This window comes from Rhopalosiphum padi, chromosome 2 (genome assembly GCF_020882245.1).
Source record: "Rhopalosiphum padi isolate XX-2018 chromosome 2, ASM2088224v1, whole genome shotgun sequence".
NCBI lineage: Eukaryota > Metazoa > Arthropoda > Insecta > Hemiptera > Aphididae > Rhopalosiphum > Rhopalosiphum padi.
The window spans coordinates 32,219,198-32,245,765 of record NC_083598.1 but is presented as its reverse complement, the minus strand read 5'-3'; the positions used below and the strand labels follow the sequence as shown (position 1 = coordinate 32,245,765).

The following is a 26,568-nucleotide window of genomic DNA, read 5'->3' as shown; positions in this document are numbered from 1 at the left end:
GCCTGTATTACTAGTAATACAGTATGTAATATTGACTATACATTTTTAATTTGGGACAGAAATTCAATATAAATAGGTGAAATAATGTGAAATTTATGATAAAATTTGGTAGTTAAGACATTTATTTGACTGAGTGTTATGTAATAATGAAAATATAAATTATCTATATATATGTGAGTGTACCCATAATTTAAATACATTTATAATTCAATTTTCGTTATATATTTTAATTTTTTCGGATATAATGTGCATAACATAAAAAAATTGTAATAAAATAACATTCGTTATCTTTCATAATAATAATAAAAAAAATAGTTTCCTTCATATTTTAGATTTAAAGATGTTGATGACGGACTTTAAAAATATAAATGAAATATTATTACAATATATTTTGGTTCAATATTTAATATGTACCTTGAGATTATAATGTTTGAAATATGATGTTAAAATAGAATAATTCTTTTTCTCCTAAATAATACAAAAATATAAAATTATTAAACGTAAGAAATTCTATTTTTTTGGTCTTCCTTAGTTTTTTCCCCATCTCTATTGTTCATACCTCCAACATTAACCCAGGCACCAAAATAGTTGCCTTTACGGGACTTAGAGTAGGTCATAATCTCATCCCATTTCCTTCCCATAAATTATCACTAAACTTCTTTTCTTATTGTATACTTCATCAAAAAATGGGACATTTGTGACTTTAAGCATGTGCTATTTGATTGTCCTATACTTACGACTAAAAATCCGTTTTTTTTTTAAATGTTAGCATATATCTTATTTAAAAGTAACATCACTACTTAGATATCCATTTACTATCATTATATTATCCATTTTTTCCTTTGTATAGACTTCTGGTTTCGTAATAAATTTAAGTTTTCTGTTTTTATTGTAAAATTAAAAACACAGATAAATATATATATCACCAACTCAGTCTCATTATTTTCTCAATCGAGTATAACATTACATTTTTAAAATAAGATTAGAATTTTGTAAAATCCAAAGTCCTATTTTAAACAATATAAAATATAATTTTGTATTTGTTGTTTATGTAATAACTACAAAAACCATAATTATTTACCAGACTTACAACTTCGAATTCGTTATATTTCCATGTACCTATCTATTCAATATATAAATAATAATTTATGCTACGGGCTTACGGTTGTGGATAATGTCAAATGCCACGAATTGTAATGTAGGAATTTAAAAAAAATACATTCCAATATGTATTTCTATCATAAATGCAAACCCGTTCATATATTGCCGTAGTTATAATATCATACAATATGCATTAATACTTTTAGTAGGTTGGTTATTTCTTTATACCAATCAATTTTGTTATTACTTATTTAGGTAGGTTCTTACTTAATTGTGTTTATTTATTTAAATGTTTCTTCGTAATCTATTAATTTCTATACTGTTTTAATTCAAGAATCTTTATATTTTTTTTTATTTAATACTTATTTTTAATATATTTATAAAAGTTTAAAAAACTTTGCAGAATACTCTAATATAATATTAAGTAGATGAAATAAATATAATGTAATATTATAGTTGATTATTTGATCTTAATATTAAATACTTTATATGTACTTTTTCTAATTTGTAGAATTGTTTGTGAATTATTAGGTAGTACTTACTGACAGTAATGTGCATAATTATTAATGTCTATTATTTTGTTAAGTATACAATTGTATTACGTTTCACACTTAATGGAAGAATAATGAAGGCTTATTATATTTTATCAATGTTTATTTTAAATTTTAGTTTTCATAAAATCTTTAGTTTTATAATTAACTCTTGAAAAAATATAATTTAAATAAAATATAAAATATTTTTTAAAATCTGTAAAAGTGCTCTTATACGTTAAGATACCTGTAGGTAATTTTTTTCTAATATTTGTTATAGTATATGCATATTCCATACTATAAATAATCAGTAATCTTATTCTTCTAAATAATTAACTTTTATTTACGTAGTTATAATTAACTTGTAATTAATGTGTATACATATTTTTAATTTATGAATAATGTTTATAGATACCAAAATTATAGTATACTGCTCTTTTGATAAAACATTCAATAAGTAAACGTTTATAAACACTAACGATGCATTTAATGATATACACAGCACATTTTTGCGATTAACAACTTTCTAATGAGATGAATCATTAGCTTAGCTTCAAAAGATACGTACTCAGTTTATTTATTTTATGCATTTTAATATGATCGTAATATTTTTCAAGATTATAATACCTTAACTATTTACTAATAAGTTACATTTTAATCATTAAATAAATAACCAATAAAAACAAGTAAAATAAATATTTTGTTTTTATTTTAAAATTATATTCAAACTAATTTTTTGCGAAAACTTATGATGTATTATATATTAAATACAAATAATTTTTAATTTGTCTATTTAAACATAATATATTTAAATCAAATGTTTTTAGAAACTTATTGCATTAACCAAATATTTTATTATTTCACGTATTTTAATATTAAAGTTAGCATGTGAATTATATTTTAAAATAAATATTATTAAAATCATGTATTTTAAAAAGAAAAAGTTTTGTAAATCGTTAAAAACTTTTTTTGTATTAATTTAATAATAAATAACATAATGTTATAGTAATATTTTAGTTATTGGTGTTATTGCAGCTTATGCGCTTCATTGTGTTTATCATAACAGTAAATACGTATTCATAATATATGAAATATCCTTTTTTCGTTCTAGGGAGACAATAAAACTGTTAATTTTTTGTTTGAAAAACAATCACTAGTCACTACAGTCAATCGGAAATACTAAATAATATATACTAACGTATATTTCACTATATTGTTGTCAATTAATAACCATAATAGTTTAATACCTATAGTATATTATTAATATCATAATAATCGTACAATAAGTGTTTCTGAAATCGACTCGAACGTTGAAAACACGATTAACGAACATTGCTTATTAGACGTTGTAATAATAATAATTTGAAAAATTGAATGGATATGATCCTATATAGGTATTATAATTTATAGGTTAATATAAACGATGCCTCTAATATGGATAATATCTCTATGTTACACATATTATATAGCCCTTCGCATGTTGTGTTTGTATTATTTCATTGAACATCGTTCTAAACTGTGTTTTGCACCGTTTCTGAGTTTAATTATTTTTTCCCTAGTTAAAATATTATATAGATATAATATATTTAATAATAGTATGGAGATAATTTTTTTGTCACACGTATTTTTATTGGACAGTATATTATATATTTAGTGTGTGTCTGTCCAAGTTTGTTTTCGTCAATAATATAATAATTAACAATGAAATTTTAGGAAATAATAACCATGTTAGAGAGCCACATCCGTTAAAGCTAGGTCATTAAATGTTAACCGTTTTGCTTTTAGATGAAAAAAAAATGATTTCCTTAGTTTGTAATAATAGCCAAGTATATTATTATTAAATATAAATTTTTAAAAATTTAAAACATACATTTTCAATAATACTTCCGTAGTAGCGTCTTAGTATTTAGGAAGTGTACAAGATAATTTAATATATCTGGTTAAATTAAATCCGAATGTAAATAAATATCTCATTGCTTCCGAGAGTATCTTTAAATATAAAACAATTTAGATCAGTAGAAAATAATAATTAGGTAACTGTTTAAATGACTATTTTAATAATAATTGATTTCTCTAGTTAGGAGGATCCTTCTATTTGTGAAGCTTGTATTTTTATTCTTCATTGGTATATAACTTATTATTTATATCACTAGTAGATAAAATTATAGGTACTTCACTATATAATCGGTCAGGAGTATCATGGTAGGTATACGATATTGTATCAGATCAATAATTTACACTAGAAATAATTAAATACGTATCCATATAATATTTTATAATAATACGCTAACGACCATGACACTGCACACTGTAAAGCAATATAATGACAGTTGGCTACGATAATACTATAATTTACCAGCACCATATATTATTATATTATACGTTTTCCGTGATATCGTGGAATAAAAGTAGTGGGCATAGTTTTTGCTCCTAAAACCTAAACCTATAGATTTTATTTTAAAACTGATTTGTCAATAAATTTTATCGTAATACAATTAATTGTTATAATACGCATCGTTCGGGTGTATATTTCTAGATGTATAGATGATATTAATATGCTACGCGTTAAGTTAAATCTTACCGGTTCACTATATATTTATGGGCCAATGTCGGTCACAATGGGCTATCTTAACGTTTCGCCGCACGTGTGTAATTCGTTAATCTACAAACAGAACGTTGCCATTTATTATTATTATTGTTTTTTTTATTCTGATAAAAAACACGACGGAAGACTACTGGAAAATAATAGGGAATATCGTATTCATCGTTGCATAGTCTTCCATACCTATTATTGTAAACTTATTATACTTAATACACAAAGTTAAATAACTCAAGTACTACTCGTTAAAATTTTTATTTTAATACGATAAGTACTAATAATAATAAAAATTATCCACTAAATTATAGAAGAAAAAAGATTCTCATTTAAAAAAAAAAAGTTTATATATCTACATGGCACTCTTTAATTACCTAGTAGTAGTTATCAAACATCTTTAAAAAATGTATTTAGAAGTTCCACAAATCTGATTTTGAATAATATTGCATGACTATAAAAAAAAAAAGGAGTGACATGTTTGGGTGAATCATCTTGGATAAATATTATACTATCATCGACAGTCTATAGTAGTATACAACTGTTGTACGTTGAATAAGAAAAAAACCAATGCAATGTTTAAGTACGATCTACTTTTATCATAGGTACTGTAATATAATATAATATTTATATTATAACGCGTGTCTCATGCAGTATCATAATGCAGTGTAATTGCATTATGAGTATAAGTCGTATATATAAGGTGTCCCGTGAGGATTTACACATTGCAATATCTCCTGAAATAATAGAGATATCATAATTCTGTTTTTTTTTTTTTTTTTTTTTTTTTTAAGACGTTTATTTTCTAGTTTCAAAAAAAAAAAACTGCCAATTATTTAATGCGATAATGGTATCATTGTATCAAACATGTGGCCCACCTGCTCGTACGGCTAGTAAACGCTTTCAATGTTAATCCCCAGTTTTTCTCAAAACTAGAAAAAATATTAAAAATCAGGAGATTAATAAAATTAAAATGTTGAAACGTCAATATTTTTAGAAAAATGAACACTAAAAAATCGTTATTTTTAATTTTTTGAAAATAATATAAAAATATATTTTTTAACTTTAAACATAAAAAGAAATTAAAACATTAAATATTTGTAGTTCTTGTTCCTGTGAATCTGATTAAAAAAACAAAATTATGATATCTCCATTATTTCAGGGGATATCGCAATGAATAAATCCTCACGGGATACTCTGTATATATAGTTACACAAAGTCTGATGCTTTGAGACTAATTGCATTGGTGATTTTAGTTCGTATTTTCATAAATTACTCGTAAGTCGAATGCCCTATTTCCATTATAATATACAAACAATAAACTATAATTTGTGATAATTACCTATGTACGCTTTATACTACTGCATCAGTAGGTAGTGTTTAGAAGCCTTTATCATACGAAAGTAGAAATTAGGACCGTGTATGCGTGAATATAGATTTGACATTTGTACTACACACTGATTGATTTCGGACCTCGTGTCATAGTAAATCTTATTTATACTTATTGAATAATAAGCATTATTGTTCAAGTAATTATTTTTTATATGTTATTAAAATGTTCGTCATAATAACTTTTAATCGAACCTAACCTAACCTGGGACGTAAAAATCATGCATTTTTCTGTATATGTAAATAATTTCCCATTCCCCATTGAATCTATGCTAAACGCATAAAATATAAACTTGGTGATAGCAGTAATGCCAGTATTAGTTTTAATAATCAATAATCACACATACAAATAATGTAATTTGTGTTGCTAACACATTTTCTTTATTGATAAATCAATACAATCAAATATACTACAAAGAATCATAGTACATATTGTTGTACATCGTACAACAATATATTATATAATATTCAATATTTATTTTAACATTTAAGAGTAACTTAACAAGTTATACTATGCATTCATTACATTTAAATATTTAATTATTAGCAACTTAACTAAAAAATTTAATAATTCTGTTAATTTTATATTAAAAATTATAGATTTTGATCTTTGGTCTAGTTTTGAACTAATTTTTAAAATTAAGTTAAGTTTAAATCAGAATTATAATTTTATGGGTTAAATTAATGTTTATTAATAGTTTGAATTTTATTGTAAACAATTACATTTATAATGAATTATTCTATTAGTTTTTTTTTATACACACGTCATTATTGATTTCCATATTACAATTAAATAAATGTGTCATCTGTGTAACTATTTAGTGTTAATTATATACGCCACAATAAGAGCCTGTAGTAAATGAAAAAATTATATAATATTTAATATTGTAAAATATAAAATTAAAATAAACCATATTTTAATTTTTAATGTATTGTATTAAAATAATTCTCTGAGTAGTTTTAATTAAAAAATATACTTATCCATTACGAACTGAAATATATCACGTGTACATGTTGTACCTACTCGTATATTATTATATAATTAAACTATAGGTGATTATGCAATTTAATACGTTAATTAAAATATTTTTCAATTTGAAAGTATAATTATTTCTACTATCGCGTGTGACTGATTCATGTTTGTGTGTCGAAAAATAATAATCGAATGCCGAAATTGTATTTACGTAAAACTGTGAGACAGTTGGGTTCAGTGTTCAGCATAAACGGTTATTATCATAAGTGCGTGTAACTATAACATGTTTACTCGACGTAGGAATGTTAAAATGATACAAAAAAAACTAGTTTTGTTTGAAATGCTTTATTATTTTAACAAAACAATTTTTAAAAGCTAATAACTGAATATTAACCTAAGTTATATTATAATAAGTTAATATTGAAAATCAAAATTTGTTGGTGTTAGATTATTCACTATAATATATGCATATTTCTGTTTAGGGGAATTTATTGAATTTTAAATTGGTTTTGTGAATTCATAAATTGAATTTGGTACCTAGGTTACTTTCTTGAAGTTCTTTCTTATTAAAAAATTTGCATTTTAATAATATATGGTATATTATTTAATATTTATGGTGAATTCTTATTTTTATACGATTTTTCATCAAACAATATTATTTCCAAATTGTGATTTTAATTAAACCCACTACAATAAACATATACTATTTAAAAAATAGTGTACACAGATAACATAAATGAGCTAATTATTATCTTTTTTATAAGTGGAGAATGATCAGTTACATTTATTTTCAACTAGAATTTGTTTTTATAAAAAACAACAAACCGATTTACATATGTACATATAATTATTTTTAATATGTTATTTGAAAATTATTTTCACAAAATGAATGCATAATTGTTTTATGGATTTAAAACTTGTGCTTAAAATTATTTAAACCTTTTCTTTAAATTTCAACTGAATAAGATTATTAATTAAACCATTTATGATGTTTTTGTTAATTGATATTATAATATTAAATATATATTCATTATATACTTGTTTTTAAATTGCATGGTTTATTAATAATTTATTAAAATATTATTATGAATACATTTTTAAATAAAATAAAATAATTTTATGTTTCAGGTAAGTTTCAAAACATGAATAATTACGAGTATTAAGTACGATCAGGAAAAATAAACCATTTTTAGTAAGTAAAATGTAAAAATACAAAAATTGCTTGTGTATAAATGACTAGTATGATATATTGTGTACTTCTCGTGTTAATTATGTTTCATTGATGTATATAGTATGTAACTATCTCGTGGAACATTTTTTTCTTTTTGGCCCAATATAATGCTTACCTTGCCAAAAAATCGTTTGGTTAGTTTGCTTCTTGCATATACATATATATATTCACTAGAAAGCTCCAAATGATTATGTATACATTTACACAATTATCTTTTATTATTAGGTATGTGTTTAAAAAATATTATGGAATTTTACAAATTAAAATAATATAAGGTATAGCCTATTTTTTTTTTTTTTTTAGGTTGTTGTAGTTGTATTTGTTACAACAGTTTTAAATCGTTTAGTATTATATAATTGTATTATAATTATGTGTAAAAAAAAAACTATTTAATTTTTTCTGGGACTTTAAAAAAGTGGAAAATTCTATTGTTTAATTAATTGGTGTTTATTATTAATTATTTTTCATTTAGTTTGTTTAGTTTAATTGTGTTCTATTAGGTATGTGATATAATAATTATTACTTAAAATTCAATTAAAATCTCTAATGCTGTCTGATATCAGAATTATAATAACGTACATTAATTTAGTATTGTATATTTAATACTACTATTTTATCTCTACTCATTTAATTTTTATCTATAATTATGGTTTTAGATTCCATTAAGATTAAGATAGCTTTTAATATTTATTATTTTTAACAATCTAATATGTATAATTAATATTGCATATCTAAATATAATAAATAAAAATCATATCTAAATAATTTATTGAAACAGGTTAAAATAAAACCTATAGTAATGCTACATAATATATCATATTATACGTACACTACGATAAAACGCATTGAATTGTAATAATATAGCTTTAACGCCGAAAATTCTACAAACTAAATTAATTTTAATTTACTCTGGGGACCAATTGCATGTGCCAAAAGAAAGAATATGCGCACGCATTATGGTATTATAATGACAACCCTTAAGTCTTAATACAGTGGATAAACATTATACAACACTGTGTTAGGTGTATTTTGTTTATACTACGTATTTACAAAATACATGTGAATCGACCTTGCATAATAGTGACTTGGCGTCGTCGATTTTGTGTTTGGAATTTGTAATCGGTTTGTGTATAATAACTGAACGTGTGTTATGTGACGACGGATTACCGAAAACTGATTTAGAATACAAATTACAAATTATGTGTGCCCAGTGTATATTATCGGAGGAGTAGGAAAATATAAATGAAGAAATCCCTGTATACGATTTTCGAATACGAAATATCTTTAATAAATGTGTTTCAGTTATACCGTAACTTTACTGTTGTTTATTTCAATATAAAGCAGTGTATCAGTTATTCTTAAAATAGTATTATACTATAATATAATTGTTAGGTAAATGTATAAATAAAACATTAGGTAAAGTGCCTATAATATATTCTAAACTCTAGTTTTTAAATGACTATTTGTCTTAAAAAATGTTTATAAATATATCATACAATATATTTATAATATTATATGTTGTTGTAATTGTCTGATATTGTGAAAAAACAACAAACTATTTAATTTGAATGCCTACAAACGAAAAAACTTTATAATATAATTTTTGAGTATGGTTCAATTTATTAACTTACAATTGAAATTTTACAAGTCTTAATATTCGTATTTTAAACTGTTCTAGATAAAAAATTCAGTAAGAATTCAGTAATAAATTACGTTTCAAACCTGATTAATCATTTTTAATATATGTAATTATTATGTTGTTTATTAAATACAATAAATAGTTTAGTTTGATAACTTTCTCACTGATTTTTATTACAGTTTAAAAACTTGTACGTAATTGTTCATAATAATGTGCACTGAATAGTTATAAAAAGTCAAACTAGCAACGAATGTCCTGAATTGGCCCTTTGATATTTGACTTTAAAAGCATACCGTCTAAACTATTATTCTAGTGCGTAACATCTGTGTTTTGATGGGAGAAACTTTATATCAACTTTGGGATTTGCTAAACCCTTCATACAAAACAAATTTGAAGCTTTCATATAGTATACGTGTACATTTATAAATAGTATCTTCTTTGTATAAAATCAATTAGTTTAAGGTACACTTCAAAGATGAAAAATATTATTTTTAACATAAACGTAAAAAGACACTTAAAGATAACATAGGAAAAATTGGCAAAAATACTTCGTTTTACAGTTATAAAATTATATGTTTTATATTTTAATAAAATACATTATTTTGTAATGGAATTGGTCATTTATAGATTCTTCGTATTATAAAAATTTCTATTTTTAACCATGTACAATATGTACTAGAACTAAAAAAACTCATTGAAGCCATTTTTAAAAGATAATATTTATATTTGCGATTCAAATTACGATTACGTATGGACAGCAAATCGATCAGCTTAATATGTAATATAAAAATAAAAAATAAATTTTATATACCTAACTATACTTTTTTATTTATAATACATATAGAATATGGACAAATAATAAACTCCGTATGAAAAAGTAAAATTCATTGTAGTTTATTGGATGCAGTTTTAAGTGTGTGTGTATTTTCTGTATAAAATTGTAAACGGAAATTCAAATGTTGGTATATTATAATGGCTATTAGTCTACTTGTGGAGTCTTCTTTGTTGATTGATGAGAACTTGGGTATTTTTTTTTATAAATAATTAACTCAGAAAATGTAATATTAAATAGTTGCCAAGGTCACTGCGGTGGTCAAAGTAGTAGTCAAACTCAAAATGTCAAAATAAGTGATATATTTGAATTTAGCCACTACTTCATAGATAACTTTAGTTTTCTAAAATTGCTTTCAGTAATCGTTACAGACATAATAAAATACGTTATGTCCTATGATTACAAAACTTTTATAGCCTTTATTTTCCTACTTATGTAGTTGTTCTATGAAGAATTTTATTAGACTAATGTAATTATTACACTTGTAAGATTATGAAAAAAATTATCTTGTCAGTGGTGTAGCTAAATAGCCTATCTAAAACGCCGTGTTATCGTAATATTATCATTCTTATAATATGTAAATATTATATTAATAAATATAATACTCTCAAGATATCGGAAAAATAACCGGTAAGTAGGTTTTATATGATCGAAAAATTACATCATAAGCACACACTGAATATACTTATTCAAAAATAGTTTTATAACATTTATAGGAACCTTTAATCTTTAGTTAGCATAACATTTAGGTGTATGTAAACATAAAAAATAAGTAATAATGATCCATCTACCTATATTGTGTTTTTCATTTGTAAATAACTTATACACCTAATAAAGTTTTTATGGCCTTTTTATTTTAATGGAATTTTTTTATGATTCAAAACAGTAAAAAGTAATACAATATATTATTATGTAAACTAATAAATAATAAAAGTAATAAAATGGATGACGTCAACATTCGGTTAACAACTTGTAATTTTTGTTCAAATTTATACCGGCAGATGGCGACGCTTGAATTGTTTTAAATTTTAAAAATCTTATAATGTACATTTATTTTTTCAACTAACTGTTGTTATTAATAATATTATACATTATAATAATATAATATTGTATGGACAGTTATTACTTATTAATATTTTCAATTTAAGCAACTAAGTATATATAAATCAAATACTATTTGAATAAATTTCACAAAATATATTATACATATTATAGTATAGACAATATGCCATATGGCCATTAATAATATCATAAATGCAATTTTTTTGACAACAATTAAATCAACCTACAGTAATACAACTAAAATTAAAATTAATTGCTTCAATAGTAAAATAATGAAATATACTTACTGATATAAGCTGATGAGCGGTTTCCACTCAGAATCATTTTTTGTAAACATTACAAGTATCATAATGTATCGTTGAACCCAAATGCTATTTTATTTTAGTTTTTTTTTTTTTTTAATTGAAATATACAATATATACAATTATTAAGCACAATAAGTATATGTGAGATGAGAATAAAAAAACCATAATTAGAGCTAAACCACTAGTAGCACCTAACTTGGAATTTAGGTTATGGGAATATTAAGTTAAGAGGTCTTTACACCATTTTCTTTTGAGCCTTCAACGGGGATTTCCAGGAAGTGAAGGGGTATGTATGTAAGCCTTTTATTAGTTATTTTAGTTTAAAAACACAATGTTTACTTTGTAATTAAAAAATAACATGCAATAAATTAATTTCATTGATATGAGTTATTAAACATAACTTTTTAGTATTAATGGTTATTGGTTTGTATTTTATTGTTTAACACTTAAATTATTCGCAATTCAAATTATTCTAGAACTCAACAATCAATATAATATTTTTTTTTTTTTTGCTAATAGTAATTGTAACATAAATAGTAAACAAATAATATCATTTTTTTTATAATACATATTAAAATATTGTTAAGTGACTTAACTACATGATGATTTATACCTTAGGATTACACACATGGGAAACGTAGCTTTATAATTGGTATTATTACTCATTATTATTGGGGATAATACAAACAATGTTAGTTAGTGTAAATTATGATATAATATTGTTATGTTCTTGTTTATATATATTATTCTAAATGTTATGTTACACCTAGTTGAATTCACACAAAACAAAATGATTATATAATAGGTATGCGGATTTATTAGAACAATAGTTGGATTAAAGATCTATTAATTGAAATTTACTACGTTATATTATGCAGTACAGTACATATTATAGTATGGTTAATATTTCTCATATTATTTTAGAACTACATACAATTATTAAATATTATAATATATTAAGTAATATTGTTTTCATTTATGGTTCAATAGATAAAATTGTAAAGGTATATTTTATTGAATAATTAATTTCTCCAATTAATACTTTAAATTAATATAAAGATTAATTTTTGATTTAAATTTATAGTATCAAATTTTAAATTTAAACATTATTTTAACTAAAAATTAATTTATCTTATAATTGAGTGTAAATTAAAGTAATTTATAGCAATAGCATATTAGACAACATTTGTACAATTTAATATTGTTTTATACTTAAAAATGTATTATTTCTTGTTTAAATTTCTTTTTTTTATTCCATCGATTGTTAGACACCCGCATCAGTGCTAGATTCCATGATATTAAACTCAAAATATGTGTACCTACTCGGATAACCTTTCTAAGTGCATGCGCTCTTTGAAATCTTATAAACATTTTTCTTCGGTTGTCGAAGTTTAGTTTTACTTTTGCAAAAACTTTTGAGAAATAGCCTCTATAATAGTGCCATCTAGACATTTTTTAACACTAAAAGTGTTACATAAAACTTTCCAAGCACTCTTTGTAATAACCTAAACGAAAAAAATGTTAATAGAAAATATTTAGGTAACATCAATAAGTTTCATGCTTCACTATGAATCTACATTTTATTTTATTTCGTTTATGGTATAATGAATTTACAACATATTTGCGTATTAGATAATCAGATATCATAATTATTTTAATACCTCACTTCGAATTTTTATAACTTAAACAACTTCAATAATCCTTATATTTATCTTTCAATTATGTTATTTTGAAGACTTTGATTATTATATTTGGTTTTTTTTTTATATTAATTTTTAAATACAGTTAAAGCATATTTTAAACTAATTAGTATGTAAGCATGTTCAACATAATGTCATAATTTTAGTTCATCATATTGGGTCCATTATAGAAATTTAAATAAATTGATTATAGTTGTTTAATATAATGCTCTGTATCTTAATCGATATTGTGTTTAGATAAGATAATACAACACTAATTGTGTTTTATTAAAATTAATTCAATAATAAAAACATGTTTTGTATAGAACATTTTTTTAATAGTTTTTTTATACGTGAATAATGCTAAAATTATAATATTTAAAAATGTGTCTCATTAAAAACATCGAAGTACTTTTTTTATATATACATTTAAAATTAGACATTTAAACTATAATAATAACTATTGAAAGTTTGTTAGTTATAAATCAAATAATATGCTTAAAATAAGCAATTTGTTTAAAATCCGTAATACTATTGATATACTCTTTTTTGTGGTATTGGTGTTGTGCAGAAAACCAGTAAACCCTGAATTTATAAGATAAAAATATTATTTTATTACGTACTACGACTATAATAAATAATATATAGGACCTGTACTATATTATTATGTTTTGTAGTCGCCTTATCACGAATCGTCCCGTAACCATAGTACGCACGCAACAATAACCCATTATAATGTTAAATGCATGTTTGATAAGTAATAATAGCTATTATAGAAACTCCGTATAAAACTGTTTTACTAAAAATCTATATTTAATTACAAAAAATATTAATAATAAAAATGGTTTTTTGTAAATTATTATAATTGTTACCTATCTGTTCGTTATTGAACGTAATTAAGACATATACTATGATAATGTAATTGTACACAAATTATTATTATTAAAACACAATAGGTAGTCGATACTAAATGTGTATAAACTATGTAAGTACACTCTTCCTATTCACAAAAGAAAAATTTCAACCATAAAAAGGTCCTTTTTGAATTTTGAATTAAGAGGTAAGACGTTCACAAAGCTATTGATCACAAATGTCGCCCAGACGCAGCATAATAACATGTGATGTGTGTAAACTTTGATTGTTCCTTAAACGTTACAAACAACAAGTTTTTTTTTTTAGAAATGTTTCAGAAAACGTATGTTTATTAGTTTACTATGTATGACGCAAATGAGTTACAGTTTTTGATATAATGAACTGTGACGTATGACGTCATTGCAAATCCCACAATAGTACAAAATATTGCTAATAATTAGTAGTGACCAAATAGTTATTTTAGCGACGTATGGAACCTTCACTTATACTGGTACAATGGGCGTATACTATAGCATGCTCTTTGACAAGTAGAATAATTAAAAACACTCAATGATGATTCAATCAATTTTAATTTATAAGTACTGATGATTTGAAGATAATGACTTTTGGTCAATACAATATGATAATTTTTTTTTTTTAAGATTTTATAAAATATACTCTATAAATTCCCTGAAATAGTGAAAAATATTCAACATGTGTACAAAAATTAATAAATTTAACACAAAAATAATCCATATTTCTATAAATATATCCAAAATAGAACAATGTATTATCTTCTATTTGGTATTTTTTTTTTTTATATGAGCTTATGAGTAAAATTTTAACATTATTCCTTCCGCATTACACTAACAACTTCAGTTGTTCGTATTTGTCAAAAACACATATTTTAAAGCTATAACCTCCCAACTATACCTAAAACTCGTTTTATAAATAATTAAACCATCAAAGTATCCTCTACCCTTCTCAAACCCTTCCAAAACGAAATATATGTTTTTATTAAATCATTTTGTCTGTTTGTTGTTTAGCGCTGAAAGCTTTATATTCTTTCATTTTATCTCATTCAAAGATTTTATAAGAGTTATATAAATACAACATGTTAAGCCAGTAATTGAAAGCTGATTTACACAAAATATATACTAGAAACGCCACTTTGCTTCAGGCTCTAAGTTCATCAGATTATAACGTATTACATTCTGTAGTACGAATATAACTTAACAAATAGAGAGAAATATTTTTAAAGTGAAATATAGGATACTACTCTATTTTTACATAGAAGGTCAAAATAAGAAAATTTTAAAAAAATTATTGTAAATACTTATGAGTATAAGGAAGAATTTATAAAAAATAATTTTTTTCTGATTGTTTGTACAAGATTTAAATGTACATATATTGGTGCTGTATTATTACTTAAAATGTAGACTTTTTCAAATAATTTAAATTATGTTTTTGACAAGTTTTTTCAAAATATTAATTTAGTTATTTATATATATATATATATATATATAAAATAATGTATATATATATATATATATAAATATATATATAATAATGTATTTTCAATAATTTGATGTTTATACATATAATACACATTACTTTATACAACCCTTTTTAAAACCTTTAAAATTAAATTCAAAAGATTAAGTAATAAGTAACAGAAAAAAAAATTATAAAAATATGATAAATAATTATGAAAAACAGTTAGGCTTCCACTTTGGATATTCACATCACGGTAAAATTTCAATTTCAACAACAGTTTATCATCACTGTTAGACTGACAACTTTAATCGTTCAGTAAAAAATACAGAATAATTTTTAATATTATTAATTTCACGCTTGTTAGAGATTTTTTTTTCTATTCTTTTTTTTTTTTTAATTAGGCTTGTGTTTCAAGAAGACAGTTAAAAAATGAGTTTTCAAAGTTACATACTCGTATAGTTTAAATATAAAATAATACATTTTTTTATTTGACAGATGACCAAGTTTGGTAGTTGTAGTCGCTAAGTATTGCGAACACTTTTTGTTTTAGCCATAAATAATATCGTCGTTTACCTTATATTTAAAAGTATTTTTTGATTACTCATGTTGAAATTCTCGCACTAGCATTAAAAATATGATTTATATACTTAAAACCCTTAAAAAAGTTCGGGTACACTTGGGCAGCAAGGGTAAAAAATATATTATTTTTTAAAGATTTATACATGTAGTAATATCATCTGTTAAATACACACACACAATTAAATCAATTAAGATGCATATAATATTATTAAGGTGTGAGACTTTTAAATTGATTATAATTTTTTTTTCAATGTTCCATACAAATTATGTATCTCCCTTGATATATCTAAATACGTCTAATTATTTTGCAATTCTTTGTAAAATTATTTAAATATCCTAGTCTTACACTGGCTTTTATAATTAATTATACTGATTAAATTACTACCGTACACAGCACTTGTAGTTAATTAGTTTCTAATTGTTGTTGATTTTTAATTTCCCAAAACAAGATCAATTATACTAATATACTATTATTTTATAGGTTATAAATAAATACCAATAACTTCTCACATAAGTATATATAGTATATACTAATGAATACATTTAATAATACATAATTGGGTACTATTTCATGTTAAACCAATCACTGGTTCACTTGTTTTTGAAACCAGCTGGTATATTATTGATTTGAATATTATTATAATTTAAAAATTATCTGCATCAACTTATTATGTATAGGTACAACAATAATATATACACATGGTGTACTAAGGAATGATAATAAACTCTTGAATTGTATGCCAGATTATCAGAAATTTGTTTCTGAATATTTCAAAATAAATTTGTATTACTTTAATACTATACATAATACATTTTTTTTAAATATATTAATAATTATTTTTTGTGTTTTTATCGAATCTCTTAAATATTAAAAATGTATTAAAAATCATATTTTTTTTTCTGTAATGGATGCAAATGTATAAATGTCAATCACCTATATTCATGTGGTATTATTGTATTTGGCTATATACTTTACTTAGTCTGCAGTCGTAGGCGTATAATATATAATATATTTACTGTATTTAATAATAATTCATGCAATTGAATTATTAAATCTGTATTGGTAATAACTCAATTTAAGTTAATAATAAGTAGTCTATTAATATTATGTATGTACACAGAAATTGTTACATAATATTAGTTTACCAAGCTGTCATGATAAACTGTGTCCATTTAATCGATCTTAGGTGGTTTATTGGTCTATATTTAATTTACTGTCTAACTACTTCAAATATGCATAACTTCAATATACACATAATATATTATATTACAATTGACTAGGTAGTTGAAATTCTGTCTGTTAGCTATATGAAAGATATTTTATATTTTCTTATTGATTTTCCAATATAATAATTATTATATGCGTTATCAATTGCTTATTTTCGTGTATCTTGTACAACGTAAATTGTATATTAAATTTATGGGCTAAGTCTGATTCACCATAAAATACCATAAAAACATAATTTTGTTCATTTTTATTTATGAATAAACATAACAATTATTATGAATATAATTGCTATTATTATTATTATATTATTATCATTATTCTATGTTTTAATTTAAATGATAATATTATTTTGAAGAGCAGTCACAAAAACTCATCTAAGTGTAAATTTAGACAATACTTAATTGTTTAATACTAACAACGACATTTAAAACAATAATTAATTATACTTTATTACTTGCATAAAAAATGTAATTCTATGAATAATATTAAATAATGATAATTTTTATGAAATTTTAGTAAGAAAAAATTGAATATTTTGATTAAATTGCAAATAAAAAATATAGATGTACAATATAGATAACTAGAATCCATATTATTCCTAATAACATGTGTTAACTTTTAAAGTAGATACATATACTTATAATACATAAAGAAGTATTTTTCAAGCATAAAGTAATTTATATTGTTATTTAGTATTTAAAATTTAAAAAAATATGAAATAAGAATACAACAATTTATTGATTACCTAATTTTTTTTTAAGTATTAAAAATTTATCTCGAAAATAAAAACTATATAAATAATATTGTATCATGGTCGAGGGAACGACCAATAAAATATAATATATCCAGGGATAGTCATTGGACCCTGTGGATATACGTAATTACTGTAACCATGTCTATGTAGATAGAGATAAAATATCTAAAATATATTTAAATAACCAGGACCCAGTGGCAGTTATTATTACTAATATTGTATTGCCTAATAAGTACCAACTTATAACAATAAATACTTACAAATATGTAACTTAAAAGTTGTATTGTAGTTTTACGGAATTCAGTAGTCGGTAATGTGTTGATGTTTAATATGTTCAATGAGCTGTCTTTATTACATGACGTGTATTGTCAAAAGACCTTACAGTTATTTGTGTGTGAATATGTTGTTGTATCTGTTAGTAGTTAGTTGTGTAGTTTCATGTTACTTAATCGTTACTATAATATTATATTTTTAAATAAATTTGATTTATGTTTTATGCATAATATTTACGGCTTAATATATACAAATCATTGAAGTCGTGTCAATATTATAATCCAATTATCTTCATATTATTACTCAGTATTTTTTTTTTTAGTATACGTATGACCGTGTTAATAAATAATTATTATCAATCGAAACAAATTAACTAACATACCACTAAAGAACCCTTAAAAGCTTATTTCCAAAAACAATATACCTACTTATTATTTATGAATAGAATTTTTGTTAATTGAATGTATCAATACAATTAATATGTCTTACTTTGTGTAATAATTAATTATATTTAGCTAACAGCATTTGAAATTAATTTAATTATTGTATCTAAAGGTTATGAATCAAACATTTATTTAGCAGTAACATAAATAGATACATACAATTTCCTTGAAATTTGTTAGACGAAATTAATAGTGGTTGCAGTATAACCTAATTAATTCCTACCATGTTTGTTTCATGGAATTATAAATATTTTTTATTAAGCGTTGGATAAAACCTATATTATTATTTATATTACAATTTAATCGGTTTTTTTACATACATAATGTCTTAAAATGTAAATTATTGTTTTTATCTCATAGAATTGACAAATCATTTATACTAAGCACGAGAAACATAATCTAATTTTAAAACGTATTATACATATTTTTATTTGTTAATAACATATTATTGTTATTTATATAAAATATAGTAGGACAATTTTTTTGATCTCGAAAAAACTTGATTAAATTTAAATTTATAATTATATTGTAAGCATTCATTATATTATTTAATAAGATTGGTTTTTATTTAAACTGGTTGTATAATATTAAAACCATACTTAAGTAATATAATTTTTACACAAAGCTTAAATGTTTATCGTTTCTAAAATGTTACTCAATAATTCGAATTTGTATTTAATTTGTATATAGATCACAAAATATTTCAACATTTACATGCTTCATTAAATATATAATATATATGGTGTATTTTCTAAAGATCATTTATGGTTTATTAAAGTTTTATGTAAGCTTTTTAAAATGTTTATTAAAATCATCAAATTAAAAGAATAGCTTAAATATTATAATTAATGTAATGAGAAAAAATATATATAACCAGTATATGTATATTTATAGTTTTTAAGCGATTTTAAATATGTATGCAGTGTGGCATATTTTTTGTATTCATAATCCTACTTTATGTTAAATCAGTATTTTGTTTCGTATTATAAGATTATTATACGCATACAGTAATGGAAATCGATAATTTTGATTTTTTTTTATAAATTAATGAATACTATTTTTATAGAATATCCGATCCTGTGATTTATATATTATTACATCATTCAAAATGCAATTATTTTAAGGTCTAATAATTAGTAAGAAAACAATAATAACTATAGTTTTAAAATTATTGTAGCACGCCATTAATAGTTTATTTAAGTTAAATATTGAATCAAATTTAAAAATAGTACACAAAAATAGTTTAATGTAGGTATATGTTTGGAGTAAAATCAATTATCAAATATTAGATACTGTAATTCGTTATTAAAAAAGTTTGATTAAACAGAGGACATAAACAAAATAAATTAATCAACTATAGTATTGATCTAAATAATTAAGTTGTATAAGTGGTATTTTATCTAAAATATTATACAACAGCAATTAATATAATTCATGTTGTAATTTATAATTTTACTACTTATAGTTTTAATCACTACACAGTAGTCATAATATATTTTTATAACATACAAACAGTATTTAAGACCTAATATAATATCAACAGTGAGTATTATTAGATTACTAATATATATATTTTTTTTTATAACTTTAGTGCAATGATGTATATGATAAATTAAATTTATGTTTAATAGTTACGATACATTTTACATAATATGCATAAAATCGTTTAAATGAATATGTACAATTTATATTTTAAATTCCGAAAAATAAATGTATCGGAGTCGATACTATTTGTAAACGTGCATAATTTATACTTATAACACGATGAATTTCAACGCTTTGAAAATATTATGATATAATGATATATAACAATATGGCATATGACCTTCTTATTATTATTATTATAAATAACGGTACACTGCTCACCGTAAAGCACAAATTAATACATTAATAATTATAGACATAGAGAGTATAGGTAGTTCTAACAATGATTAGGTATCGGCTCGGCCGTTTCGAATTCATGCATTAGTTTGTCAAGTTTTTCTTTTTTTTTGAAAGTCGTCCAAGATCGTTTTCCAAAGTTTGTACTCAATTTATTTGACCGCTTTTTGTCGAGATATTGTTCGGTTGAAACGGCTAAAATATCGTAAGTTGCGGAAAACCTAGTGGCAGGTACCGTACACATTATTATTATTATACATCTACCTGGTATGTAGTAACTACTATAATAAACGTCGTCTGTCGGCGGCGATCGGAAACCGTCGGGTCGTCGGGTTTGCGAGGCATCATGGCCACCGCCGTCGCTCGAACACTATTGTTGGCAAACAGAACAGTCGATCCGACGTCGCGGTTACAGGCTCAAACGGGCCCAGCGTGGTGTACTCGGGACGTTATACGTTATACGTCGTCGTATAGTTCGTGTGGTTGTCGCGATTGTTCGTTTTGAATTGTCAGTGTTGTACGCCCGCTGAGTTTGAGTGATTTTCACCAATCTGTGTGGTGTGTGTTGATGTATTATTATTATTATTTTTTTTTTGCTTATGCAGGTGAGTGGGCGGGTTTGGTTGGCGACCATCCAAAAGTCCGAGCTCAGCTTTAATTTTAGATCCGGGGATGAGCAGGAAGAGGGCATAATATTTTGTCGCTCGTTGTGATATTATTTTTTTCTTATTAATTTCAAGAATTTTCGTCTGATTTCGGGGTTTGTGTGATACGTTGTTGTGAGTCATTACTATATACGATGAACGGCTTTCTTTGCCATTATTTCATTATTTACGAATTCGTTTTGCGTTTTTGAGTCAAAATCCAAAATGTGGTAGTTGAGGGTCTTTGTGTCCTGAAAAAAAAAAAATCAAAACACGTTTGACTTTAATTCATCACGATAAATAGACATTTTAATCAACAGTTATTGAAAAAACTAATTGCAATATACCTATTTTATTTTTTATATTGTATCCATTAATCCGTTGTAAAATATATCATGGTGGTCTTTAAAAAATTTTTAGTGTTTACGATTTAAAATTGCTTGTAACGTTATTGTTTTGCTTAAGTTTTAATTATTTAGAATATAAAACTTAGGGAAAAATAAATTACAAAAAAAAAATAAGAAAAGTTATAATATCGAAGAAAAATTTAAAAATTATGGATTTATAATAATACAATTCTTAGATAAATATTTTTTATCATCTCAGAGTATAATGTTATTTTATTGCAGTGTAAAAAAAAAAGTTTGTTAGATGACTCGCTTTTCTTAAATATTATAAATTTAAATAATATAATTACATTAAAAATCTTGAATATTTTTAACATGTATTTTTATACAAAAAAAATTCATTACTGAACGTTTTTGTTTTTATGTGAATAAACTTTACATTTGTTTAAAAATCTCCAAATTTATTTCTTGTACACATATTGAATACGCTATGATTCGTATATTATTAGTTAATTTAATGAATATTTTTATTATTTTTTCGATAAATAACACAACAATTTTTCAAACCAATTATGACTGTACAAAAGGGACGTTTCATTAGTTACTGTAACCTGCAGTGGCATGGTGACTGGAATTAAGTGAATTATTCTGCCGAGACAATTTTCCAAGTTAAATTATACCTACTTCCTGAAAGCTGTATGCTTTGAATTTTACGTCAATATATATTAATTAGTTTAATAATATGATTTAATGATTGATATAAAGCATAACAAATGTGATACATAAAGTATATAAACTAATATAACAAAATAATTGTAATCGGTGTGTATGTAGTTTGATTGTATGCTGGAAATTTGGGATATACTCACCATGCCACTTACAAGAAGTAATGTAATGAAGTTTTTTTGTTCACAATAATACAATATGATAAATTGTACATTTATAAATTTAAGCGTATTTAAACAAGAAAAACCTCATATCTTTTGTGAATAAAAGCTATCCAATTTTAAAAGTTGCACACTATGAAAACAATTTTATTAGTTGTATCAAATATTGCTTATTTTATATTTACAATAAAAGTTGAAACAATAAACATATATTATTATACCTACCCGTGTATTTTTCGATATAATTTGATTATTTAAAAAAAAAATATAGTTATCTTCCTAAAGCTTTCTATATTGTATATGAATTTATTTGATTGAAAACATTGCAAATGTTAAAATTGAATAATCATTGAATTACGTGAATTTAAAATTTTATTTTATTTTTTTAAATCTAGTTTTAAATGTTTTGCATTTTATAGAAAACTAATATTATTATTTATAAATGTATAACCTTCATATGTTATGTTTCGATATACTCCTATTATTAATACAAATATTGAGTTAAAATTTCTAAATTGTATAATAACACGAATACAATATAATTATTTAGTTATTTAGGAAGTTCGTGTATAATTTGTTTTGTTGTTTTATTATTATATTAGCGAATATTGATATATTTATACTATAATATTATAAGAAAAATAATAATATTCAACTGTATCAATAATTAAACTAAAAAATCATACGATTTTTTTAATTAATTCAAATTAAAATTCAAGTTGTATTTTTTGTTAATTTACTATAGTGTTTTAATTACCAATTCTAATCATAATAATCTTATTTCCATCAACTTTGGTTTATTATTCTGAAACACTTTTTGAAAGTCGCTTATTAAAAACCTTTAAATAATGTTGAAAGGAAAATCTTTGTTGCAACAAAAGATTTTCAATTGCCCGTGGGAAGAATTTTTCTATTTCCGTTTTTATTCTCGATGATCGATGTGAAATTACAGTAATCTACTCAAGTGTACATTTATTTAATAGAAAGTCAGAATAGTTAAATTTGTTTTTGGTATTTTCAAAATGATATGTATAATATTTTAGATTCTAAAAAGTAATTTTTGTCATATGCATATATGTTCATTTTTTAATTATTTCCTGTGGAAATATATAATGTAATAAATACTTAATACTTCATGTAAATTATTAATTCTTCCTTTAAATTAATTAAATAAAATTTTTTTAATGATAAATTATTTCTATAGTTATTTACCTTGCATAATAATTAGAAACGTGTTATATTATTGCAAATTTAGAAGCTTATATTTTATATTTTTTTCATGCAGTTGATTTTTTTATACTGTGGAATTGTTGTTTTTTTTAAGATTTTATGTATACATTTTTTTGGTGAAATTAACTCCTAAAATAGCATGTATATATTTCTATGGGAATATTAAAAAGGGTTATTTATGCCAAACCATTATAAAGTAAGTTTAATTTTTACTTAGAAAATATTAGGTTCCAATAAACTATTGTGGGTTAAATACAAAACTATAAATAAAATAGCTTTTGTACTAAAAGGATGATGTAGGACACATTGCATTATATAAACAATATATTTTAATAGTTCGATTCATATATTATTTATAAATGTTTGTCAAATGTATAATAATATTCCATTCTGACTCAAACCGTGAACAGCGAAGCGAAATAAAATCTATTTTCTTCATCTATAGTTTGTTCTTTTTTTGCAAGTTAAATAATTTTAATGTTTTCAACAATGTTGAGAGTCTTTTAAAAACTGATAATGTAATAAAATTAAGACCGTTTTATATTTGAATAAATTAATTTAAAATAAAAATGCAATATTCTAGATCTAAAATCGATTATTTGTTATTTCGATAAGATTATGAGTATATATTATGTTTAACGAAGGAAATAATATTAATAAATGTATAAATTATTAAATCTATCATTAAAAGTTTATTTACAAAGTTCAAACTCTGGTTCAAAGTAGTTATTTTAAACTAACGATTATTTAGTTCATCGAATTATGTAGATACAAAGTTAAATCTTAGAAATAAGAATGTATAGGTAGTCTAAATATTCACTATCTGGTGTCCTAAATATTTAATATGTTAATTTAATGTCCATGCATTTATATGTACAGTAAAATACTATTTATGCCAAATATTCTTATAAACACAATAAGTACACTTTTTTGTGTAGAGTTTTTATTCTATCCTGGGGTGTATTCTATATAGAAATAGCCATGGCCGTGCAGTAATAAGCATTTAACATTAAATACTATTTATATAGATACCTATGTTTATATTATTATTATTTATTTTATTTTTTTGTACAAAACTGTAACGTGTTTTATCTATTGCTTGAAAACTTAGTTTTCGTGTGTAGCGTGACCGTCGTGGTATAAATTAAAAACGCCCACAGAGTTATTTACGCTTTTGTTCAGTGATATCTCCGCTTCAAATTGATTTCCCGATAATAATCTATCCGGGCACCCGACACGTAAACTTCTGTTCAAAAGTGTATACGGGTAATTGGATCGTTGCTTTGTAGTAACAGTAACCTCCGTGAGACGAAAAATACCCACCGGGCCCTTTGAATTTGCAATTCAAATGAAACCTGCCCACGCCACACCATCACCATATTCGCTACCGTTTTACTTTGCAGATTTGTCGAGCCACACATCGTTCGGTGTGGGGATTTGCTCTTCAACATTTTGCCCTTTACGGCCATCGTGCTCGGTTCGTCATATGGGGCTAAGGATTACTGTGGAATTCTTAACATTGCCGCCAGCAAATCCTTGATTTCAATATCATGTATTATATCTACAGCACTGTGTAAATATGACAAAAGGATAGTATATAGGGACCGTTGAGTATCGTACAGAGTTAAAGTACCTATACGATTTTAAATTCCAGTAAAAATTAAGAATTGTTACGACCATTCACATACATATTTTGTAGTCGAAATGTAGAACTTTGTAGTGTAACTGTGCGGTCGAGGGAGTTATTGCATCTGTTACTTTACTTACCAAAAATAATTCAGAAACATCAAACAAATTAGGTAGAGTGTAATTAAAAAAATGTACATAGTATACCGAATTCGGATCTCATATTTATTACTAGAAGTATCTACTAAATGTTTAGAGCTTAAATACTGACGTTAAAAGTTTAATTATAGCGAAACGAAAAACAGGCTCTTTCACATTCATTTGTGAAGTTTTATAACTTAATGATTAGGTAACGCTAATTACATTCTATGCACATAAAAACATGTCTCGAAATAAAAATATAAAAGCTAAAAAAAATTATAATCAAAATTAGGATTCAAAAACATATTTATAAAAATAACTATTTTTTAAATCGTATTCATTTTATAACATAACGCACGGGTGTATAGTATATCATGCAAATTATTAAAAATAAAATTCAAATATTTTTTTTTTATCATCAACCATCGAAAGTTGAACCCCGCTCATTTCTCATTTGTAAGCATATACGTTATATACTTACACGGTATAGTGGAATACTAATGCATATTACGGTATCCAGTTTCACTGTATTCTTTTTGTATACGTTTAAATGTTTATAAATGAGAAACGAATGGTTCGATATTTGAAATGTATATGGGATACACCAACGTTTTCAGTAAAATATTAAATTTGTTTGGTTGTTCCTTTCTAAAATACAAAATTATTATTATAATGCAAACATAAATGAAAACTAACATTGTAATCATTTAGTAGTATAAAAATATTTATTTAATTTTTTAATTTATGCATTTAAGGATTAGAAGGTATATTGTAAATATTTTCTAGGTATATGAAAAGTATTTATCAAAAAATAATCATTAATTAATTAAGTAAAATTATTAAATGCGTGTG

The 26,568-nt window shown here is 23.6% G+C and overlaps 1 protein-coding gene across 8 annotated transcripts in view; it reads left to right on the top strand.

The window, feature by feature from the left end:
• LOC132921822 (cAMP-specific 3',5'-cyclic phosphodiesterase) overlaps positions 1-26,568 on the top strand; it is a 622,929-nt gene that overhangs the window by 413,678 nt on the left and 182,683 nt on the right. Inside the window, exon 1 of one of the 8 annotated variants that reach the window (XM_060985036.1) lies at positions 21,240-21,399. The exons of 6 other annotated variants lie outside the window; for them this stretch is intronic. The gene's annotated coding sequence lies outside the window, so the exon portion shown is untranslated. Of the gene's footprint in view, positions 1-21,239; positions 21,400-26,568 lie in introns of those variants that run through there. One more of the 8 variants, XM_060985035.1, reaches the window with a different exon arrangement.